Below are 7,139 nucleotides of genomic sequence, written 5' to 3'. Positions count from 1 at the left end.
TTGAAGCTTAAGTACACGGGAGCTGTATAAGCGGATAGGGAACGAAGAGAGCCAGCGATCTAGCCAGAGCCGTGAGGCGTCCGTGTCAACCAGTCGGGTCTCGGCAGTGTGTCGCAAGAAGCGCCTGCTGGTGAGAGAGCGAGAACGAGGCTGTTGGACATGGTGTAACCAAACTGGGAAGTATGGGGAGATGCAGGTTGTCGGTCGTGCTGTTACTCTCTCAATCTCTCTCTCTCTCTCTCTCTCTCTCTCTCTCTCTCTCTCTCTCTCTCTCTCTCTCTCTCTCTCTCTCTCTCTCTTCTCTCTCTCTCTCAGGCCATCATATTTATAGTTAACGTTTCACTTTCTCTTTGTCATGAGCTAAATAATTTTTTTTATTAATCCCCTGCATTGCATAAAGATTTCTGAATGAACGGGAAAATATATGCCGGAAAATAATAGTCGCTCCAAAAAAAATATAGGTAAAGAGTGAGAGAGAGGGAAATAGATCAGAGAGAGAAAGAGAGAGAGAGAGAGAGAGAGAGAGAGAGAGAGAGAGAGAGAGAGAGAGAGAGAGAGAGAGAGAGAGAGAGAGAGAGAGAGAGAGAGAGAGAAAGAGATATATATAAGGGAGAGAGAAAATAATGCACGTGCGTGTATAAATTTGAAAAATAGTCCGAATGTGTAAACGTATACATACATAATACAAGACAATAATGGAACGATGATAATAACTACTAAAAGCAATGCTACTAACAATTGTGGAAGGACGATGGCAATAATAATAAAGATAATGATAATCATCACTTGCTGTGATTTTCACTCCTAAACCCTCTGTGTTATGCTGTTATGCCATTACTCTTGTTTGTTAAAATCAAGCTTAAAATCATTCCCAGCCACAAAGACTATTTTGAGAAACCTAAATACGCGATCTCTGCAACAGAACCATGTAAACTTCTTATACTTTTGGAATTACCTCTAAATCTATATTTTTTGTTCTAAGAATTCTTATGTCTGTTTTTTTCCGTGGATATTTTGTAAAAATGAGGCATGATTTTCAAGTTTCAAGGTTTATTTGCCTCCACGTGCCAATGGAAGAGCGTTGTATGCACAGGAACGTGTTTTATAGGCATTGCCAAGTAGGATTCCACGTTCGGGCGATAAAACTAAGTGAATTTTCATGGCTTTATTGCAGGTTGGTGAGTCTCTCTCATTCCCTCACAATGTTTCTGGTCTGCCTCTCTGTTTATCTGTCTGTCTGGTTCTTCCTCTCTCTCTCTCTCTCGCTCTCTCGTATATATACACACACGTGTGCAAACAACATTATTCATATCAAGCATTGCAGAGTTAAAATGAACAAACGGTGCACAGTTCAAACTGTGTTAGCACGTTGTATATGTTCAATAAGAAATTTGCTGCTTGTGATTCTGTAACTATATCTTTCAACTTCTCGAATGGTTCTCCATTGGGTTTGGATCAGGGAAGTTCCTCTGGCCACTTTAACTCGCAAACATAATTTCTGGCGCTTTGTTTGTCTCGTACGCTGGATTGCCATTCATAGAAATCATGAATCTCATAGAAAAGGTGGTGGGTGTCTTTGCAAGTTCACGAAGCTGAGACTCATTCCTTATTTTCCCTTTGGTAGGAAAGTCTACCCTCATCGCCACGGAAAGCCATCTAAACTGTCACATTACCAGAAAGGTCTACACGACTTTCTTGGTGCACTACAACACCCATTTTTGTACGACTTTCTTGGAGATACGGACAAACCTGGAGGTCGATTTATCTGAAAAGGCAATTTTTAGTACATGCAGTCCACGTCTTACAAAATGCCACTGCTTATTCTCCGCGGTCTTCGAAGGGAGTGGTTCCTAGCAGCTAGGCGTTGAAGTAGGCCTGTAAACGTAGCAGAAACGTCCTTGTAACAATCCTTCTTCATGGCTGCAGCTGACGCGAAAGAGTTGTTCTCTCCCGTTTTACAACTTATCGCTCCCAGAGGACTTCTTCCTCCTGCTCCCTAACTTGCGGGCGGAAGTGGCACCGCGAGGGAGCTTGGCAGCCCCTTCTAGAGCTCCCTCGGTGAGACAGCACCGATTTCTTGTGATAAGTGCACGGTTGAAAGTCCTACTTTGATCTGATCATAGGAAAGACCTTCGTACCCTCGTCTTCCCATGGCAGTCCCTATAAGAAGCTGTATCCGTGACTAAAAGCTTAAACGAAAGTCTGTCAACATTAGGTTTATTCTTGAGTACTTCCGTACAGTTCTCTCTCTCTCTCTCTCTCTCTCTCTCTCTCTCTCTCTCTCTATATATATATATATATATATATATATATATATATATATATATATATATATATATGTGTGTGTGTGTGTGTGTGTGTGTGTGTGTGTGTGTGTGTGTGTGTGTGTGTGTGTGTGTGTGTGTGTGTGTGTGTGTGTGTGTGTGTGTGTGTGCGTGTGTACGTGTGTGAAATATATGCATCCCTTCCCAACACGTTGTACCCAACTCGTCGTGTACAAACAAAGCTACCACAGCTTACTTTAAAGTGTGCCAAACTTTTCCCTCGCGAACCCGATATACAAGCTAAACAGTAATTATAAAACATGTTAACCCCGCGTGCATCAAACGTTACGAGAATTCTTTAGACTACAGTTTCAGTCTGGAAAATGTCCTTAATTGCCTGTCTTCTTTGTATAATTCATTGAGAAAAATGTCTCTGGTGTTTTTTGTTGTTTGTTTGTTTGCTTGCTTTTGCTGAACATATGAAAGATGTCCAAGTAGAATTGTATGTTTCCATGCTAAAAAACAAGCAATTTCCATGGTTATCTTGCACAGCCTTCATTTTCTTTCATATGTTTCTCTTCTGCCTTTCTTTGTCTCTCTCTCTCTCTCTCTCTCTCTCTCTCCTCTCTCTCTCTCTCTCTCTCTCTCTCTCTCTCTCTCTTTCTCTCTCTCTCTCGCTCTCTCTCTCTCTCTCTCTCTCTCTCTCTCTCTTTCTCTCTCTCTCTCTCTCTCACTCCCGTTCTTTCTATCTATATGCTTATCTATCTGTCTATATATCTATCTATCTATCTATCTACTTATCTATCTATCTGTCTATTTGTTTATCTATCTATCTATCTACCAGTCTGTCTTTTAGATAATCAGTAGAATTTTTCTTGGATTTTCGATAAGATTTTCAGATGCACTAGAATTAACTTCAAACATTATTTGAAGTGTAGCCCCTCGCTGTTTAATCGCATAAGTATTAACGGAGGAATTAATTAAATCTTACAGTTTTAACCACAGAACTGCACAGAGAGAATGCACATCTTGTATCTTTAAGCCTTATAAAAATATTTGAAGCTTGATTCTTGCTGTGAGAATTCATTTCAGTTTCTTTGTCTTTCTCTCTCTTTCTCCACCTGTTTATCTCTATTTTTAATTCTCTGTCAGTCAGTCATTCATTCAGTCAGTTAGTCAGTTAATCAGTCAGTCAGGCAGGCAGGCAGGCAGGCAGGCAGGCAGGCAGGCAGGCAGGCAGTAAGGTAGGCAGGCAGGCAGGCAGGCAGGCAGGTAGTCAGTCAGTCAGTCAGTCAGTCAGTCAGCCAGTCAGTCAGCCAGTCAGTCAGCCAGTCAGTCAATTAGTCACTCTCTCTCTCCCTCTCTCTCTCTCTCTCTCTCTCTCTCTCTCTCTCTCCTCTCTCTCTCTTTCTCTTACCCGCTTTTTCTCATTTCTCTCCCTCTCATCCTTCTCTCTCTCTCTTCTCTCTCTCCTCTACTCTTCTCTATCTATATATATATATATATATATATATATATATATATATATATATATGTATATATCAATCAATAACGGTATGCTCATGTTTGAGCAGCCGTGGACCTCTCCACCATCCTTCGCCACTAAACTCATCTTACTGCTTTTCTTTCCACTTATACCACGACAGCCGCCAAATATCGTTTGATATTGTCGCTCAGTTTGTCTTCGGGTTTGCCTCTTCCTCTGTTTTCCTATCACCAGCCCTGTCAGCAAGTTTTTCTCAATACTTGTACTTCTCATTACATGACAATAAACTTTAATTTCCTCTTGTTCAAGATGTCCAACAGTCGGTCTTTACAAATTTATCTTTCTCTCAGCACTTATCATTCGTCCTTCTTCCTCTGTCCAGTAATACGCAGTACTCGTCTGTAAAACACCACATTTCAAAAACTATGATCTTTTTCTTGTCTATTCTACTCAACAACCCAACACTCAGAAACCATATGATGCAATTGGAAAACTATGAGTTCAATAACCTCAGCTGTCCGTAAGGTAATGCTTCGGTCTTTCCAGATGTTATTGAGAGCAATTGTGGCGCTTTGGCAATGGCTAATATTCTTTTTATCTCGGTGAATCATCATATGTATTAGTTAAAACAGCTCCCAAGATAAGTGAACTCTTTCACATTTTTCCACAATCATTCCATTGATTGTAAACATGTTCATCATTGTCATGCGTTATCTTTAAATCTTCATGATCTAGTTTTCTTGGCATTAAGAAAAAAGCCAGCCCTGTTCGCTTGCTCTTATCTTATCTAGTAGTTGTTGTAGTTCAGTGATACTGCTGGCAATCAAAAACTATATATCCCCCCCCCCGGCGGTACCTCAGATTTGATATTTGTATCCTCACATCCACAGTTCCTTCAAAATTCTCTAGAGCACACTCTAAATGTTTAGCAATATATATTAAAGAGGTGCGGAGACAGATGCAACCCTGTCGTAACCCTTGTTGACTAGAACCATTCTGTTAACCCATAAGTGGTCGTACAGCTGCTTGTTGTTGGTCATCACAAGGCTTTTATAATGGATGATGGTTTGGGAAACTTCATATCGTACATGTTATTCCAGAGGAATCGTGATCACCGAGTATCAAAAGCTTTCACAGAATCGATGAAACAAGGTATAGGTCTTTTTGATGTTCTCTGTTTTTCTCTATGGATCATTTAAGTTTCGAATCTGTTTCTGGTACCTTTTCCAGGGCGAAAACCCGCTGTTCGTCTGCAATTTCCTCTCTTAACTTCAACTCATTTTTCAAGCAATTTAATTTTCAACAAAATTTTGCTGCTAGTGACTTATTAAGGCAATTGTTCCTATTATTGTTGCATTTGGAAGTGCGTCACCCTTTTTAAGGTATGGGAGTAAAGAATGATTTTCAACCCAGTTTCTGACATTTCTTTCATTCCATATTTTGTACAGAGTTTGAGAGAAGTATTCACCACTTTCGCCAGCATTCTTAATTAGTTCTGCTGTTATTTCATCTATTCCGGGGCTCTTGTTATTCCTTTACTTCTTTATGGCTTTCTATAACTTCGTCAGCAGTGGCGGTGGGTTCTCTCCATCGCTGTCATTGCGTCTAATTAATGTTGTTGTTAGATTTTTATTCTTTTGTATAAGTTGGAACAATAGGAATTCCATTATCTTTGACTTCTTTTCCCTCACATAAAACAAAGTCCATCTTCCAGTTTTTGAGAGTGTCATTGTAGGTTTAAATTTCGTTGTGATGTTTCGTACTCATGGTAGAGTTCTTAGTTGTCTTATTGATAAGAACAGTTTTCAATTCTCTGGCAATGTCATTTAAATATTTTTCCTTATCTTGGTCGCAATAATCTTTGAATTTTTGTATTTTGTTTTTTTGTAAATACTTTTTCAACTGGATTATTGATACCTTTTTATTTTAGGCATCTTTTGTTTCAATTTCACTTAGTGTATTTTCAGATATCCAGGGGAATTAGGGTCTTTTTCTTTTTGGCGATAGTTTCATTAAGCAGGCTCAGCAAGAGTTCTTTTCCTTCTCTCCCACAACTCATTTGGTGTTCATCATCCTTCACACATTGATTGAGATTTCAAAATTGTTTGACACTTGCAATTTGTACTTGTTAAAGAGTTTTGTTAGTCGAGGCTTTAGAGGGGGTGTGGACGCTCCATCCTTTTTGAGTCTTATTTTAAAGGTCGATAGTAGTAGTTGGTGGTCACTGTTGCAGTCGGGGCACCAGGTCTTGTTTTGGAATTTTTTTATGACAACTCTTCCATTTTGTTTCAGCACAATGTAGTCAATGTGGTTGCGCTGTTCTTTGGTCGCTGTAAAACCACGTGTACAAAGTGTCTGGGTGTGTTGGAACAGTATTGGCTCTAACTAAATAGTTGTTACTACAGAATTCATAAAATCTTACCTCTTTCTTTATATCTCCAAGGCGAATTTCGAATTTTCCACAGGTGTAATTTTTTAGAGTATTTTTTCCTACTTTGGGTTGAGGTACTCCATGGATTATTTTTAATCTCTGTTAGGGATTGTGTCTAAGTATTCTTGGAGCGAGTATAAAAAAATTCCATGTCTTCATCACTTGCAATAGTGGTTGGTGCGTAGCATTGTATAATACTCATATTATGAGGTTTTTGCTGTATCTGACTTTTAAATGCGATATTTATTGGGCTGTACCCAATTAGTGCATTTGCAGTTTTTTTCGTGAGAATCATAGCAAACTCCGTGGACTATATTTCCTTCTTCTTTTTCCAGAAAAAAGAACGGTCTTGTGTTCTTTAGTTTTGAAACTTCCATTACTTTTGTCCAATTGTCTCACTGAATTCCTATGTATTTGAAGTTGTATACTACCATTTCGTTACAGACAGATGTAAATTTACCCATCTCTTTCATTTCCTTACGTTCCACGTTCCGATTTTTTAATGGTTTCTTAATGGACCTGTTTTCTTTATCTTCTTTGTCTTCAGATGATGTTTAAACATTGTCCAGCTGGTTGCCCACTAACTAACGCGCCCCTTGATAACCCACGCGACGGCATGTGGTATGGAATTGTCGTTTCTGTCTATAATTTAAGCATTGGTGTAGAGTTTGTCAGGAGGAAAATAAAAAAAGTTGAGTGGATCCCCAGGCTCCTTCTCAAACTCGCAGTTCCAACAATTAGGAGAAACTATCTCTGCCGATTTTAAAACAGTATATGTATATATAATATATATATATAGATCTATATTATATATATAAAATATATTATGTATATATATATATGTGTATATATATTAATATATAATATATATATATATATATATAATATTATTAATCTATGTGTTGTGTGTGTGTGTGTGTGTGTGTGTGTGGTGTGTGGTGTGTGTCGGTTGTGTGTA

Source organism: Penaeus monodon, chromosome 12, assembly GCF_015228065.2.
Source record: "Penaeus monodon isolate SGIC_2016 chromosome 12, NSTDA_Pmon_1, whole genome shotgun sequence".
In the NCBI taxonomy this organism is placed as follows: domain Eukaryota; kingdom Metazoa; phylum Arthropoda; class Malacostraca; order Decapoda; family Penaeidae; genus Penaeus; species Penaeus monodon.
This window is presented reverse-complemented; position numbering follows the sequence as displayed.